The sequence below is a fragment of the Argopecten irradians genome, chromosome 9, assembly GCF_041381155.1.
Source record: "Argopecten irradians isolate NY chromosome 9, Ai_NY, whole genome shotgun sequence".
Classification (NCBI taxonomy): Eukaryota; Metazoa; Mollusca; class Bivalvia; order Pectinida; family Pectinidae; genus Argopecten; species Argopecten irradians.
In genome coordinates this window covers 14002252-14021465 of record NC_091142.1, presented here as the reverse complement: position 1 = coordinate 14021465, position 19214 = coordinate 14002252, and the positions used below count along the sequence as shown (strand labels likewise).

General features: G+C 35.8%; 1 long non-coding RNA gene across 7 annotated transcripts; it reads left to right on the top strand.

The window, feature by feature from the left end:
* The first annotated feature begins 3434 nt into the window (after nt 1-3434).
* LOC138331558 (uncharacterized) lies at nt 3435-12676 on the top strand. Of its 7 annotated transcripts, none has more exons than XR_011209707.1 (6): nt 3435-3612; nt 5295-5423; nt 8146-8241; nt 9502-9622; nt 9973-10065; nt 11110-12676. It is a non-coding gene; the product is annotated as an uncharacterized lncRNA (long non-coding RNA). The 7 variants fall into 7 exon arrangements; XR_011209704.1 differs by having other exon boundaries at nt 8146-8272; XR_011209705.1 differs by having other exon boundaries at nt 5295-5452.
* The last annotated feature ends 6538 nt before the right edge of the window (nt 12677-19214 follow it).

Here is a 19214-nt window from a genome sequence, read left to right as displayed (position 1 = left end):
TTCGAAATCCACATTTTGTAGTTACAAGGTTCTGATTGTAGATCGATGGGGTTTTTTTTTTTATCTCTGGGTACTCCGTACATTAAATTTCTGCACGCTTATGTTACGGTACGAGACCAGTAATCATGGTAGGTGCATTATATTGGATTTGATGTCATTTGTTTATCAGTGTTATATCATATTACCGGTATTAAGAGAAAAGACTGGAGGTTTGCTCATAAATTCTTGACTTATAAGTCGATGACTTCCGGCAAGGATTGATCAGTATCATGTGAAATAAGCAAATATGTTTAACCTCGTCGTAATGTAACATGCAATGTTACTGATCTCATCGGAGAAAACGAAAAGAGTTTAATAAAGGGAAGTAACTCTAATAGCTCGGGATAAACCAAGCCATGCTTTGTCAAGTTGTCTTTCTTCCACTTTGTATAAGTGTGTATACAGGTTGCATGCATAATGATGCTAATTGCTGCATTCAATTTCATCGTAATAATTGTACTTCAGGTCAATAAAACATTGGAATTCCAGGAGCAAAAGACGTCTTCTTGTAACAGTCTTCAAAATCCCTAATATTTATTAAGTGATTGTACATGTAGGTTAATTAAGGTCATATTGGTACACTTTCTGTAAAGCTAAACTATAATGATAGAGTATATGTATGTTATTTATGACAATGTAATTTAAAATCATCATAAATAGTATACAGTTCTGTAATGTCTCAGTAATGAATGTTATGTCGGCGTCTAATCAGAACAATGTGTGTGGGTCAAAGTCAAAGTTATTAGCACCCCGGGACTGGCTCGTGCTGGGTAACGATCCTCCGATTTTTAGTTTTATATTGCAGCCCTTGCCCCAATGAAATTTAATTAATTACATAAAATACATATCTATGAGAATTACCTCCTTCGTTTTACTCCTTCAGCACTGACGGAGCGAAATGAAGTGTATAAGTCTGGTAAATCAAAATGTCTTTTTAGAAGAGAGAAACAAATAGAAGGGGAGAGGGATGACGTGCGAAGTGTCAGTCATTTATTGGGGATAATTTTATGATAAGCCGTGTCTGCGACCTAACAGTACCAGTATAAATCTATCCCTTTCTTATCTAAACCTTCGCCGTTCTAATGTTCGTTACTGTCTGTTCAGTGTGCTACTAAAGGCCTTTACATCGAATTTTCATTGCCACTGCATAGAAAATTTATGTTTTTTTATTGGCACCGATATTTAAAAAACTGTTTAAATATAAAAGAAGTAGTTAAAAGTAGAGAGAATAACCAAAAAATCACAATAAAATAAATAAAAATGCACATTGTTTATGTTTTAAGCACAAAAATAAACCGAAACTTCGAGAAAAAACATTTCCAATTTGACATGCTTCCAAAACGATTTATCCAAAAATAAACACTTAATTTGGCTAGATATTATTCCATAACATATATAAATCATATTTTCTGTATCCAAAATTTGTAATTGTGGATGGAATTTTTCAATCTAATACATTTTTAATAACTTATTCATTCCCTCCCAATTTAAAGCAAGAAGCTAGATATTGATTGTTAGGAATTCGTCACAGGGTTTGGAAGGACCGTTTGGGGGTGCAGGTGGTGGCTCCCCCTATAGGGGCGACATTATGGGGGGCGAAGCCCCCCCGTAACTGAACGGAAATTGTTATATGTATAGAACTATTATGACTCTTTTGGTAAACTATATATGTGATGTGTCGAAATAATATTATACAAAATTAAAAAAACGTGGTGAGACTACACTGTATAATCGTACTATACTAACTATGGACCATGCGTTCCGAGAAAAAAACACAGATTTTGGCTGTGAAAAAATAAAAAAAATGTGAATTTTACATTATAACTAAGAAAAAATTTTGGCGGAATATTTTAAGAGCAAAATTAAGATTAAGTTCGCCTGTGGTTAAAATGTGTCGTCACGTCCATAAAAAAATGAAACATATTTGAGTCAAGGTCTACGTCATATTCTTTTCATCGGAAAACAGAGCGTTTTAAAATAACGCAACACATTTTTTCGCACGCATATTTTTAGTGCTATATTTTTGAGATGTTTTTGATATTCATGTAATATTTCTAACTTTGCAATGCTTGTGTTTATTTCATTCCTATGATAAAATGCCACAATTAATAGAGCAGAAAGCTAGAGGAACTCTATGATGATGAACTACATGAAAATGTGCATAGGAAAGTTGTTGTTAGGCATGTATATTGTGTAATTAACGTTAGGAATTTGGTTCCTGTTGATTAGTAAAATGACGTCTCGTGCAAGGCTGCACAGGGCGCTAACGAAACAATGATCTCTGCCATGGACTATTCTGACGAAAAAGTGATCCCGAGGCAGTCCAAATTGGCAGGAAGGAGCAATTATGAATATGATTCTACACAGTGGAGCATTGGTTTCATTTAAACATATTTATATAACTTTTCAAAACTGGCAAAACGATTGGGCACAAGTTCTAAAACATTTCTAAACCTCTCTGAGAACATGCATACATACACTAATCATGTATTACTGAACATTACAAAGTCTATAAAAGATATCTTATAAAATTTGGTTTTAAAAGCCGTTTTTATTTCCGAAACAACAATGTATTGGCTAGGATCAGTAAAAGTAAGTTACAAATACTGATCATAACGGCAGAAAATCTCGATAGTCAAGACGAAGTTACAAGACGAACTACAGGCGTTTTTGCCCCCCCCCCCCCCCCCCCCCCCCCCCCCCCCCCCCCCCCCCCCCCCCCCCCCCCCCCCCCCCCCCCCCCCCCCCCCCCGCCCCATTTCCGCCGAGTGAAATGTTATAAAAATGCACATTTGAAAGGAAAAAAAATGGTCCTCCTGCACATTTTTCGTACTTCAGGTAAGAAAATTTCTGCTGCACGGTGCGTTTCCTAAAACGTTCAAGCACGTAATGTTCAAACCTTTAATAATGAAAATTTAATACACGACCTAGACTAAAATGTCCATCAAGAGATTATACCATTTTAAAAAATGTCTCTTAAAACATTAATTTGTTTACATGTCTTAGCAGTACAATTATTTCATTATTATTTTGAGTCACACAACACCGTGCCGATGGTGTGATTTCGGTATGTTCAGATCCAGCAGGGTTGCATAATGGTATGACGACATTCACAATAATCATTTCTAAATGCAGGTAACTTTTAATCGAAAAATTACCGTGTTCAGAACTCTTTAAAATCATCATAATACATTGTAAACTTCATCTTAGCCATTCTAAATCGTAATATTTTTTTCCCGTGGGAGACACCCGGACCCCCAAACACCAAATTTCGCGCGAAAAGAGTATATAAAGTATCATCCTGGGGGGAGGGGGTGGTTAAAAATATATTGAGGACCCCCCCCCCCCTCCATTACGTTTCATCTTCCTACGCGCCACTGTAAATATATGTAAGGACTAGTTCTTTCGATACCTCTCGGATCACATCTCATACCGAGTGTGTTCCGAATATATATAGTTCCGAGTGTGTAGACGACCGCCATTTTTCCGACCCATCACTTTTCGCTTCGTGCACATAGAACTAGGAATAGTAAGAGAGAACCGTCTGATAGCTGATCACTTCATGGGAAACAGGTGGGTATATATGTAGGCCTTATACAATGTCATGAAATTCATAAGAATAATCGATTACGATATAAAAATAGGCATAGGAAAAGTTCTGATATGTCAAGACCTTGGGCTACACACAGGGCCTTGTTACTATTGATGATATATATAAGATAGGTCACGTCTATTTACGTGTAAGATTCACCTATCTTATATATATCATCAATAGTCAAGCCCTGGGCTTTATGATTCATGTCGCGTCTGGAACCTCCAAATATTAGCCAGATGCTAATCAGTACCAATACAAGGGTTTCAAGATATGAAAACAATTCTTACCTAGTATGTAAAATTATCTAAAATAAGATTTACAGAGATGGACCTTTAATATAGTCAAATCATCCAGTGATTGTGTCCAATGTGACAAGATATTTTGACATGATCATGATCTTTTTGTTGTCACAATTGATAAGTTCTGCATTGTTTATATTAGCCCGAGATACTCTGGCCCTAACACCAGACTTAGACATTATGACAGATACATTGTACATGTAGATGTCTGGCGTAGGGCCAGAGCGCAGTAGTACTCGAAAACCTGGAATAAGCCGACACCGTTTGGTATCGGGCCAGGTCATCTCCGATTCAGACTTACAAAAGATTACCACCGAGAATCGCCACTTACCTTGGTTTTTTCAACAAATGAATAATCTATCTACTCCTAGCCATCAGTTTCATCACGCATGCATGTTCTATAGTGTCAACACAGTAGTTTCTTTTCCGCAACTTTAAATTTCCCTCGTCGTTGTCGCCATTTTTCTCGTAGTATGCATATCACCTTTATCTTGACGGATTGCTATATTTGGGTAGATATAATATTCATTTGTTGAATAGACTAACGTTAGTGGTGCTTCTCAGTGGTCAGTCTGAATCGGAGATGACCTGGCCCGATACCTAACGGTGTCGGCTTATTCCAGATTTTCGAGTACTACTGCGCTCTGGCCCTACGCCAGACATCTATCTGTCATAATGTCTAAGTCTGGTGTCGGGGCCAGAGTATCTCGGGCTATGTTTAATTAAGTATATTTTGATACAACATTTGATATAAAGGTGTGGCTACATATATACAGCCTGGCGATCAGTCAATCAACGAAGGGTAGGACTAATCCACTGTAAATTGCAAATTACACAGGGGCAGATGACTTGTTTATTAGTCTATACATGATAGGTACACGCATATTTGATACAAAAGTAATTGTTATATGGAAATGTTCCTGTCAAAATGTTAGTATTGTGACATTCATTGATATGGGCATTTCAACCACAATTTCAATAGCTCACAGGGCCAAGGGGGGAACATGGTGACATTGCAAAATAGAGAGGGCATCATACTGTCAGTTCACAGAATAGAAACATATTTTTTCTAGCATAATTGCAGTACAACTACATCAAGTTTTGTATCATTATTAGCAAAATGTGAAGCGAAGGTCATATGTGCAGAGATCCTCAGATGTTGGAATCAAGCTTGTATATGTAAAAATCCAGTTCCCCTCTGTGAATAGCTAGTTTTTGTTGATGAGTGGATCAAAGCTTTTACATGGGCAATCAAATTATGCAACTAAATACCTTTTTCGCTCTCTCTCTCTCACCTGATATTTATGTGATAAAATTAATGATGTGTTCCATTGTGATTCAGGTTGTTTTTTGTTTTCTAGGGAGAAATTTACCTCTGAAATGGCAGAGATGACTGACAAGAAGGTCAAAAAGAACTGGAAGGTCATGAAAGTATCACTAGAAAAAGTGGCTGCCATTCTATATGAATCAAAGAAAATATTTGTTTTAAGGTGAAGGTCAAAGTATAGGGGACAGCAAGGTAAATGTCAAAGTACAGGGGACGGTAAGGTAAAGGTCAAAGTGTAGGAAAGGTCAAAATGTAGGGGACAGTTAGGTATAGGTCAAAGTGTAGGAAAGCATAAAGTAATGTCAAAGTAAAGGGAAAAGGAAGGCCAATGTCAAAGGATAGGGGACAGAGTAAGGTAAAGGTCAAAGTGTAGAGTACAGTAAGGTAAAGGTCAAAGTGTATGAGACTAGAAGGTAAAGGTGAAAGTGAAACAGACTAGAAAATAAAGGTCAAAGTGTAGGAGACTAGACGGTAAAGGTCAAAGTGTAGGGGACAGTAAGGTAAAGGTAAAAGTGTAGGAAAGCATAATGTAAAGGTCAGAGTTTAGGGGACAATTAGGTAAAGGTCAAAGTGTAGGAAAGGGTAAGGTAAAAGTCAAAGGGTAGGGGACAGTAAGGTAAAGGTCAAAGTGTAGGGCACTGTACGGTAAAGGTCAAAAGGGTAGGAGACAAGAAAATAAAAGGTTGAAGTGAAGGAGAATAGAAGGTAAAGGTCAAAGTGTAGGAAAGCATAATGTAAAGGTCAAAGTGTAGGAAAGTGTAAGGCAATGACAAAGTGTAGGGGACAGGAAGGTAAAGGTCAAGTGTAGGAAAACACAAGGTAAAGGTCAGAGTTTAAGGGGACAGTAAGGTATAGGTCAAAGTGTAGGAACGCATAAGGTAAAGGTCAAAGTGTAGGGGACAGTAAGGTAAAGGTCAAAGTACATGGGACATAAAGGTAAAGGTCAAAGTGTAGGAAAGCATAAAGTAATGTCAAAGTAAAGGAAAAGGAAGGCCAATGTCAAAGGATAGGGGACAGAGTAAGGTAAAGGTCAAAGTGTAGAGTACAGTAAGGTAAAGGTCAAAGTGTATGAGACTAGAAGTAAAGGTGAAAGTGAAACAGACTAGAAAATAAAGGTCAAAGTGTAGGAGACTAGACGGTAAAGGTCAAAGTGTAGGGGACAGTAAGGTAAAGGTAAAAGTGTAGGAAAGCATAAAGTAAAGGTCAGAGTTTAGGGGACAATAAGGTAAAGTCAAAGTGTAGGAAAGGGTAAGGTAAAGTCAAAGGGTAGGGGACAGTAAGGTAAAGGTCAAAGTGTAGGGCACTGTACGGTAAAGGTCAAAGGGTAGGAGACAAGAAAAATAAAGGTTGAAGTGAAGGAGAATAGAAGGTAAAAGGTCAAAGTGTAGGAAAGCGTAAAGTAATGTCAAAGTAAAGAGGAAAGGAAGGTCAATGTCAAAGGATAGGAGACAGTAAGGGAAAGGTCAAAGTGTAGGAGACCAGAAAGTAAAGGTCAAAGTGTAGGGGAATGTAAGGTAAAGGTCAAAATATAGGTGACAGTAAGATAAAGGTCAAAGTATAGGGGACAGTAAGGTAAAGGTCAAAGTACAGGGGACAGTAAGGTAAAGGCCATAGTGCAGGAACGCATAAGGTAAAGGTCAAAGTGTAGGGGACAATTAGGTAAAGGTCAAAGTGAGTAAAGAGGAAAGTGTAAAGTAATGTCAAAGTAAAGGATAGGAACAGTAAAGGTCAAGGTCAAAGTGTAGGAGACCAGAAAGTAAAGGTCAAAGTGAGGGGAATGTAGGTAAAGGTCAAAATATAGGTGACAGTAAGATAAAGGTCAAAGTATAGGGACAGTAAGGTAAAGGTCAAAGTACAGGGGACAGTAAGGTAAAGGCCATAGTGCAGGAACGCATAAGGTAAAGGTCAAAGTGTAGGGGACAATTAGGTAAAGGTCAAAGTGAAGGAAAGTGTAAAGTAATGTCAAAGTAAAGGGGAAAGGAAAGTCAATGTCAAAGGATAGGGACAGTAAGGTAAAGGTCAAAGTGTAGAGTACAGTAAGGTAAAGGTCAAAGTGTAGGGACAATTAGGTAAAGGTAGTGAAGGAGACTAGAAAATAAAGGTCAAAGTGTAGGTGACTAGAAGGTAAAGGTCAAAGTGTAGGTGACTAAAGGTAAAGGTCAAAGTGTAGGGACTAGAAGGTAAAGGTCAAAGCATAGTGGACAGTAAGGTAAAGGTCAAAGTGTAGGTGACAGTTAGGTAAAGGTCAAAGTGTAGGGCACTGAAAAGTAAAGGTCAAAAGTGTAGGGGACAGTAAGGTTAAGGTCAAAGTGTAGGAAAGCATAATGTAAAGGTCAAAGTGTAGGAAAGTGTAAGGTAAAGGTCAAAGTGTAGGGCACTGAAAAGTAAAGGTCAAAAGTGTAGGAGACTAGAAGGTAAATGTCAAAGAGTAGGAAAGCGTCAAGTAAAGGTCAAAGTGTAGGTGACAATCAATCATATCTTATATCAAACATCATATGAAATTGAATCCTACTTTAACATGATGTTAGTTTCAAGACCAATCAGATAAGCTTTGAGAAAACTTTCTATTTCTACATTACTGCTCTTAAAGCTTATAAATAATCACCTTTTGAACAACTGAACCTTGATTATTAATAACACCTGACCTATATCCTTCTAGAAGCAAACTTCCTTAAAATACATAAGATGAAACATTAATATCAATCATTTCATATTTTTGATTACTAATTTAAAAGGAAATACTCCTGAAACCAGATATTTCATTTCATTTAGAATAGAAGTGTCTTTTGTATAACACTTTGACTTGAATATGATATTGGATAACAGATATCCTAAATCTAAGATGGTGTTCACTTATCGCTAGATAATTTTTACTCTCATTACAGGATGTTATGGTGATCGTGAAAATTTGTGATCATGATGACATGCTGACCAGACCTTCTTCAATGACAAAGGCACTGCAACCAGAGACATCAGTAGAGGTAACTGATGTTGAAGGTACTTTATAATATGGTAAATTTGAGATATGTTTGTTGGTCACTGCCAGGTTAATATCTTACTCAGGCCAGATGCATTAATTCATTGATAGTTATTTATACTAGTTTTTGAACTATTGTCACTCAAAGACACCTAGTTAAAGGCCCACTACCTTACCAAAATGGCTTTTGATTTTAAAATGGAAATGTAAAATGAGATTGATACTTTTGTAGACTAGCACAATACTACACATATCACCACCTTCTGAACAATTTGATTAAAATAGATAAAATATTAAGTTTAATAATACGGGTCGTTTATGTTTCCCGCCGTCATCCTAAATACGGCGCGGTAGTTGACTATCACTGCGCCGGACGGCAAAACAGCGAAATGACTCTCTACTGTTATCATATATTACGGAGGAAATCTTGCATATGTTTGGTATTGTAAGCTCATCTAAGGCCATCGACATATATTTTATGATGTTATTAATGTTTTTAAGAGACCTTAATGTTTTACTCAGGAAAGGTAGTGGGCCTTTAATAAAATATTGGATTTTTTGGAAATTTTGCCGTTTCGACCATGTACACAAGAGATTAAAGCCATAATTTCCTTTATGAGGTGTTTGATATATGGATGTTTGCAGAATTTATTTTCCAGTGGCCGTCTTTAAAAATATACCAGTTATAATTAATTAGAATCATATTTTCAGAATAGAAATGTAGCTTTAGGACAAAATTTGCATCTGGCAACTTGCTACATATATTGATTGATTTTATTTTAAATCTGTATAATCCGGAAATCTGTCCATACCAGCCAATTATGCTTGTTCTGATGACATGCGGTTTAGATAAGTTAAGTTATACTGTATATATAAAATGCAAAAGTGGATCCAATATCCTTCTGGGATGATAAATCATGGCTGACTGTCCTCTCCATTTGTGGCACAGCTAATTTGGAACTATTAGGATTTGACAAAATTGATGGTAACCAATTTAATTAATGACATATATTAATGTATATACAGGAATATATATACATTGGGTTATATTTACACAACATGAAGCATGTACATTGTTGATAGCTCAATTTTCAAGATTGCACTACAACCAAACAATTATGATAATAAACAGAGGACTACACATATTTATCTTTAGAGAAAAGATCTTCAAATATTGTATGCAATTTAACATAATCTTATAAGAGTAGATGTGATAAGTAAAGTTTAATCTCATTCTTTTTCAATTTTATTTGTATTTTTTCAGTTTCATTACTTGTGGATGCCATCGGGAAAGTCACTTGAACACAGCAGTAATAGATCACTCGCACAGACAACATGTTATAGGCCATATTTCTGAGAAAGCCTAATTGGTGAAGCTCAAGATGGTATGGATATATTTTCAACTTATTTGATGACAAAAACATTGGAAAGTCATGCATTACAACACATATCAATCTAGTAAACTTGTTATGCAGAATGTATATATACCAGGTACATGGAATTTGATAATTTGGAAAGGGCTTGCATGTTAATAGGCATATCCTAGACCTGATGTCCAATCCATCTGATGTACATTTGTATGTAAAAACTATAAAATCTTCTTGAAATTGAAATACATGTTGTCAACCACTAGGTAAACAAGCTTACGTACCTATATCATGGATATCAGAAATATTGTTTGCTTTCATCAAGAGATTTTGCATATTATTGAAACTTATTATCTTTGAATTAACAGAAAATCTTCAGAAACTGGAAGGATAGCGACAGTAGATGCTCGGGAAAATTACATCACCAGTTTACTGAGCTACATCTGTGTCCTGCCCATTTGGTAAATAACTTAAATTGTATTGAATGTATATAGTTGAAATAATTTTGTTCTTATATCCCCTGCAACAGAGTTAGGGTATACTGGAATCATTACTTCCCTGGATGTCTGTCTTTCCACCTAGATGTCTGTTATCTGCAAATATTGTCCTGACAACTGAACTGTACCAATTCTAATGAAGCTTCACAGTAATGTTGGGGACCATGTGTAGATATGCAAGAACACTTTTTTTTCCAAATAAATTGATTGCTAATGTAACCAGGTCAATATACACAGGTTTTGTAATATACTGTGAAATCATTAATTTTTGTGGGGGTTTGATTTTAATAAATGTATACCAATGTCATGTCATGTAAGTTTATGCATTCATACATTGTAGCATGACAAGTTCAAAGATGGAAAGTATTCTTCAAACAAAGATAGTTTTCAAAATTTCGTAGACTTTATCTACATGTACCAAAGTATAAATTATTGAGTATATCTTGCATCAATCAATATGACACAATAATTGTTTGATGGAAACGCCTGTAAAAACTCTGGTTGAGTACCGCCTCTAGCATGTGATTGTATCCACTTGGGCGATCAAACAGTACAGGTGACAGTGTCGACTGTGTATTTTAACGGTAATGTGTGAGGTTTTCTCCACGAATTTAAGTGCCAACAAATAGTAAAATTTTAGAATCTATGAAAATTGAGCCCGACAAAAATAGATGATTTCACAGTAGACAATAAATCTTAGACTAATTAAATCAATCTTGTTTAAACCTGGTGGTCAAATAATGTAACACATGCATATGGATGCCTATAATTCACACGTCACATTGTTTAATAAAATCATTGTTTAATATTAATAATGGTTACCTTGGAAACACAGTATACATATACCACATACATTCACATGTATAAATGAGGTAAATGCAGTTCTAGTTATAAATATAAAAATGTTTTGTGTGCTTGTTGAGTCACTATGGATAAAAAATATTGAATTAAACTTTGCCTTTTGTCAACATAGGTATACCTATGCATATTTATTTATTTATTTACAAGCATGCAGATTTGAAGTGCTCCTGGATGAACATTTCAAGCTTCCCAAGACTGACACTACTCTTTGCTGAAGTTGAAAATTTTGTTCAGGAGCAGTCTACCAGGGTGATCAATTGTCGGTCAATTAAGAGATGTGGCTCAAGGATGTTTCGGAGGATTCCATTGAAGAAAGGAATAGCACATTTGGTCTTTTCTCAAAACTATAGATATATATTATGTAACGTTATACGGCAAATACAAATAATATGAATGCTCACATAGTCACAATTCACCCAGAATTACATTTGGTTAATTTCAGAATAATATCAAGTACAAATTTCTTAAAAATAACACAGTAGGTTAAAAAGTTGTAAAACAGAAACGTAAAACTATTTCTGAAGAAAGTAGATTAATACAATGGATGAAGCCTGGGTGGATAATGTTATCTGTACTTTGAATAAGATATCAAGAAGAAAAGCTATAGAGCTAGAAAGAAATTTTTACATAGTCTTATCAATTGTGAAGAGAAGGTTTATTTTCTTTGTCAACTGAACATGTCTCAGCTACGATGGCCAACAGCGGCCGGCAAAAAACAACTCCTACAAAACGTTTTTCGTACTTAAATAGTCATTGATATTTAAGTACAACTTTTATTTTCTAAAAATATTTTTTGTCATGAAAAATAATTATGTACAAAATAATTATGTAGTTAAGTTAAATGGACATTTAAACCTTTGGTATATAAAGATATATAAAAGGGATAATAATTAGGCAAAAAATAGAGATTATGACCTGTTTATTACCGCTTACATTTTGCGACTTTTATGAACTTTCTCAAATATAGATAAAATTAAGTCCACTAAGAAACCAGTATTAATTCATTGTCTATGACACAGTCTATGTTTTAAGCAAGCCAAATGGAACATTCATTGTTGAATTCCTTATCTGAAAGATTAATTGTACACCTGAGAATAGGAAGATTCCATTTAAATACAGGGTTTAGCATCAGACCTGGGTTTTTTTTTTACATAAATATGTGATAAAAATTTGTCACGACAAAAAATATTTTTAGAAAATATTTTTTTGTACAAAATTATTTTTCATGACAAAAAACATTTTTAGAAAATAAAAGTTGTACTTAAATATCAATGAATATTTAAGTACGAAAAACGTTTTGTAGGAGTTGTTTTTTGCCGGCCGCTGTCGGCCATCGTACTCAGCTGTATAGACTGGGTGTTTTTAATGTCATTCCTGTTTGTTCATATAGGCCTAGTTTCCCAAGATTCAACATTTTTTTAGTCCACTATATCTGATTCAAATTGTGATTTGTCCATGATCTGTTCATCTGTCCTTCCTTCTGTCTTTTCTGCCATATTAAACAATTCTTGTTATAACTATTTCCCAGAAAGTACAAAAGAGGTCTATCTCAAATTTAATATGTAGGTTTGCCTTGGTGACTAGTTTTGCATATTGTATTTTATTACTGATTGGATAACAAAATGGCCAACTAGCAGCCATTTTGGATTTTGACAATTATCACTATTTTTCAGAAAGTATTGAAGGTATCTATCTATCTGCTAAAAATTTAAACTTCTTTAACATATATATTAGCATCAGGTCATAGATAATAGTTTTTTTTATGTCATATTTTGTTTTTAAAAGTTATTTGCTATAGCCATCAAATGTATAATTATCATAAGAGTCAATATTATTCTATTATGGCCCTTTCCCTCGGGAACTGTTCTCCTATAGTGTTGTCTGGCGAGGTATAGTCCCCGAGTCGAAGACAAGGGCACTATACCTCGCCAGACAACACTATAGGAGAACAGTTCCTGAGGGAAAGGGCAATAATAGATTTAGTACGTCACATGACATTCATTTATATGACGTCATATATTTGGTCGCGAGTTCATTCCCGGGGGACTATACTTTGGTATAGTTCCCGTAGTCAGGTATAGTCTCCCGTAGTCAAGAAGGACAGGGAACTGTCGCAAAATAGACCATGGCTGTTATCCAATCGCATTCCTAGTAATTATCATGTGATGTACTAAATATATATAATTCACATCTATAATAAGAACCCTGTCTTAAATTTACCCGAAATAGTTCGTTTTATTTCATCAAATTGTAAAATAACTCATTTTTTTCAACTATACTATCATGTTTCAATTTATAAACATCTCATTAATTTTCTTTTCCAATGGATGTGTGGAGTGCATACAGTCTCATTTGAATAATATGTTTCATATAACATTATGTATTATATTGTATTGATAGTCTGAGTATAAATCCCATTTGATATAGTTATACATGTAGTTGACCATTTTGCAAACGTAACATGTTATATGGTTAGTTTTGCACATTACCTATCTGTCTTTTCCTAAGTGAGGGTGTGGGACGAGGGTGCTTTCACAGTATTTAATCATTCTTCAGTGATGCATAACTTAATTTGTACATTATTATTACATTATGTAGTTGAATAAACTATAATTAATTAAACTTATTACAAAGTCTTTGTATGTTTGTATAAGTATTAAGCCACTACATTTGCATATAACAGAGTAAGCTCCCTTGCGGGAAGGTATTTCTTTGTTATGTCATTATTTAAGTATAACAGAACGCTTGCAAACATATGACATCTCAATCAATACCTACCCACAAGTGCATATAACTCTGTAATATGCAAATAGAGAATGCAACGGTTATAACAAACCTTTGGGGACCACCTGATTCACTTCGATATACACATAGATTGTTATACACATATTACAGATAACTAAAAGGAACCTTGAAACGAAAATTACTATAACATGGAAACATAGACGCATGAATTCACTGTAAGCAAGTTCATTATTAACGTGGTTTTACACTATATTAACCTTATGCAACCAACTTCTAGAGGTTATAATGGAACAAAGAAGATCAATGAAGATCCGTCTGCGGTGACCTAAAAACATCACAGATGTTACAGCTTATTAGTTTAACGCCTTATTAAAACCAGGGTCATGTAAGGACATGCAAGGTTTGTTGATGGAGGTAGGCCGGAGTACCCCGAGAAAAACCACCGCCCAGTAGTCGATTTGGTGGTAAACACACCTTATTAAGATCAAATACAGACATCATGTGGTGACAAGTCGTTGTGGTGGTATACACACCTTATTAAGATCAAATACAGACGTTGTCATGTGGTAATAAGTCTATATGGTTGTATACAAAGCTTATTAAGATCAAATACTGACGTTATCATGTGGTGGTATAAACATCAAATACAGACGTTATCATGTGGTGACAAGTCGATTTGGTGGTATATACACCTTATTAAGATCAAAAGCAGACGTTGTCATGTGATGACAAGTCGATGTGGTGGTATAAACACCTTATTCAGATCAAATACAGACGTTGTCATGTGGTGACAAGTCGATGTGGTGGTATACACACCTTATTAAGATCAAAAGCAGACGTTGTCATGTGGTGACAAGTCGATGTGGTGGTATACACACCTTATTCAGATTAAATACAGACGTTATCATGTGGTGACAAGTCGATGTGGTGGTATACACACCTTATTAAGATCAAATACAGACGTTATCATGTGGTGACAAGTCGATGTGGTGGTATACACACCTTATTAAGATCAAATACAGACGTTATCATGTGGTGACAAGTCGATGTGGTGGTATACACCCTTATCACATCAAATACAGACGTTATCATGTGGTGACAAGTCGATGTGGTGGTATACACACCTTATTAAGATCAAATACAGACGTTGTCATGTGGTGACAAGTCGATGTGGTGGTATAAACACCTTATTAAGATCAAATACAGACGTTGTCATGTGGTGACAAGTCGATGTGGTGGTATACACACCTTATTAAGATCAAATACAGACGTTATCATGTGGTGACAAGTCGATGTGGTGGTATACACACATTATTAAGATGAAATACAGACGTTGCCATGTGGTGACAAGTCGATGTGGTGGTATACACACCTTATTAAGATCAAATACAGACTTTATCATGTGGTGACAAGTCGATGTGGTGGTATACATACCTTATTAAGATCAAATACAGACGTTGTCATGTGGTGACAAGTCGATGTGGTGGTATACACACCTTATTAAGATCAAATACAGACGTTTATCATGTGGTGACAAGTCGATGTGGTGGTATAAACACATTATTAAGATCAAATACAGACGTTGTCATGTGGTGACAAGTCGATGTGGTGGTATACACACCTTATTAAGATCAAATACAGACGTTGTCATGTGGTGACAAGTCGATGTGGTGGTATACACACCTTATTAAGATCAAATACAGACGTTGTCATGTGGTGACAAGTCGATGTGGTGGTATACACACCTTATTAAGATCAAATACAGACGTTGTCATGTGGTGACAAGTCGATGTGGTGGTATACACACCTTATTAAGATCAACTACAGACGTTATCATGTGGTGACAAGTCGATGTGGTGGTATACACACCTTATTAAGATCAAATACAGACGTTGTCATGTGGTGACAAGTCGATGTGGTGGTATACACACCTTATTAAGATCAAATACAGACGTTGTCATGTGGTGACAAGTCGATGTGGTGGTATACATACCTTATTAAGATCAAAAACAGACGTTGTCATGTGGTAACAAGTCGATGTGGTGGTATAAACACCTTATTAAGATCAAATACAGACGTTGTCATGTGGTGACAAGTCGATGTGGTGGTATACACACCTTATTAAGATCAAATACAGACGTTGTCATGTGGTGACAAGTCGATGTGGTGGTATACACACCTTATTAAGATCAAATACAGACGTTATCATGTGGTGACAAGTCGATGTGGTGGTATACACACCTTATTAAGATCAAATACAGACGTTGTCATGTGGTGACAAGTCGATGTGGTGGTATACACACCTTATTAAGATCAAATACAGACGTTATCATGTGATGACAAGTCGATGTGGTGGTATACACACCTTATTAAGATCAAATACAGACGTTATCATGTGGTGACAAGTCGATGTGGTGGTATACACACCTTATTAAGATCAAATACAGACGTTATCATGTGGTGACAAGTCGATTTGGTGGTATACACACCTTATTAAGATCAAATACAGACGTTGTCATGTGGTGACAAGTCGATGTGGTGGTATACACACCTTATTAAGATCAAATACAGACGTTATCATGTGGTGACAAGTCGATGTGGTGGTATACACACCTTATTAAGATCAAATACAGACGTTGTCATGTGGTGACAAGTCGATGTGGTGGTATACACACCTTATTAAGATCAAATACAGACGTTGTCATGTGGTGACAAGTCGATGTGGTGGTAAACATACCTTATTAGGATCAAAAACAGACGTTGTCATCTTGTAACAAGTCGATGTGGTGGTATACATACCTTATTAAGATCAAATACAGACGTTGTCATGTGGTGACAAGTCGATGTGGTGGTATACACACCTTATTCAGATCAAATACAGACGTTGTCATGTGGTGACAAGTCGATGTGGTGGTATACACACCTTATTAAGATCAAATACAGACGTTGTCATGTGGTGACAAGTCGATGTGGTGGTATACACACCTTATTAAGATCAAATACAGACGTTATCATGTGGTGACAAGTCGATGTGGTGGTATACACACCTTATTAAGATCAAATACAGACGTTGTCATGTGGTGACAAATCGATGTGGTTGAATACACACCTTATTAAGATCAAATACAGACGTTATCATGTGGTGACAAGTCGATGTGGTGGTATACACACCTTATTAAGATCAAATACAGACGTTGTCATGTGGTGACAAGTCGATGTGGTGGTATACACACCTTATTAAGATCAAATACAGACGTTGTCATGTGGTGACAAGTCGATGTGGTGGTATACACACCTTATTAAGATCAAATACAGACGTTGTCATGTGGTGACAAGTCGATGTGGTGGTATACACACCTTATTCAGATCAAATACAGACGTTATCATGTGGTGACAAGTCGATGTGGTGGTATACACACCTTATTAAGATCAAATACAGACGTTGTCATGTGGTGACAAGTCGATGTGGTGGTATACATACCTTATTAAGATCAAATACTGACGTTATCATGTGGTGACAAGTCGATGTGGTGGTATACACACCTTATTAAGATCAAATACAGACGTTATCATGTGGTGACAAGTCGATGTGGTGGTATACACATCTTATTAAGATCAAATACAGACGTTATCATGTGGTGACAAGTCGATGTGGTGGTATACATACCTTATTAAGATCAAATACAGACGTTGTCATGTGGTGACAAGTCGATGTGGTGGTATACACACCTTATTAAGATCAAATACAGACGTTGTCATGTGGTGACAAGTCGATGTGGTGGTATACACACCTTATTAAGATCAAATACAGACGTTGTCATGTGGTGACAAGTCGATGTGGTGGTATACATACCTTATTAAGATCAAATACAGACGTTGTCATGTGGTGACAAGTCGATGTGGTGGTATACATACCTTATTAAGATCAAATACAGACGTTGTCATGTGGTGACAAGTCGATGTGGTGGTATACACACATTATTTAGATCAAATACAGACGTTGTCATGTGGTGACAAGTCGATGTGGTGGTATACATACCTTATTAAGATCAAATACAGACGTTGTCATGTGGTGACAAGTCGATGTGGTTGTATACACACCTTATTAAGATCAAATACAGACGTTGTCATGTGGTGACAAGTCGATGTGGTGGTATACATACCTTATTAAGATCAAATACAGACGTTGTCATGTGGTGACAAGTCGATGTGGTGGTATACATACCTTATTAAGATCAAATACAGACGTTGTCATGTGGTGACAAGTCGATGTGGTGGTATACACGCCTTATTTAGATCAAATACAGACGTTATCATGTGGTGAAAGTCGATGTGTGTGAGTATACACCTTATGTTAAGATCAGAATACAGACGTTATCATGTGGTGACAAGTCGAAGATGTGATGGTATAAACACACCTTATTAAGATCATACAGATATGTATTGTGTTAGTGTCATAGTACCCAGATAGGTATGGTAGTTAGTTATAGTACACAGATATATATGGCTTTAGTGTTCTTATACCCAGATATGTGTGGTGCTAGTGTTATATACCAAGATATGTATGGTTTTGTATTTCAGTACCAAGATATGTATGGTGCTTGTGTTATAGTATCCAGATATGTGTGGTGCTAGTGTTATAGTACCCAGATATGTGTGGTGCTAGTGTTATAGTACCCAGATATGTGTGGTGCTAAGTGTCATAGAACCTAGATATATATGGTGCTTGTGTTATAGTATCCAGATATGTATATCATTAGACTTCTGGTGGATATGGTTGGTACAGTACCTGTGTTCTCCTTATTAAATGTTTAATGTATTGCCAATATTAGATTTATGAAGTGTCACAGTTGTCTTAGCCTTTTAGTCAAGTGTTGCAGTAAATATTTATAGGAATTAGAGGTTTATAAATAAAGTTTTATGTTGGATGGCAATTTTATTTCTTTTATATCAGTTTTGTGAATATAGCATATATTGACATGAAAACTCACTATCATTCACCATCTTTTGCATAGTCAGTTGTTTTTATTTATCAAATTGCAATCTTATCTTGATAATGCAAAATTCTAATACCTTGTTACACATTTATGCTGAATCACTATGGCAAAAACACACACCACAATATACATACACAACCAACACATACACCCTCATACAAACAGACATACATGTACACATATAGACATATCATACAAATATAGACAGAAAGACAAGCACGCACAGCGGTAGATAAACATAGAAACAAAAAGATAGACAGAAATTTGTATAGATATGGAGGAGAAAAAATACACATGTAAGTTTTCTGTGATATTTCAAAAGCTTCGATTTCTGACTAGGTCTGGCACAAAGGTGTACTTGTAAAATTACAATCATATGGCCATGGTATTTCAGGAAATTTCTTGTTATGGTTGGAAAATCATCTTAGTAATCGAAAACAAAAAGTATTTATCAATAATTCATTTTCTGAAATAGGTAGGATTAATGCTGGAGTCCCTCAAGGCTCAATA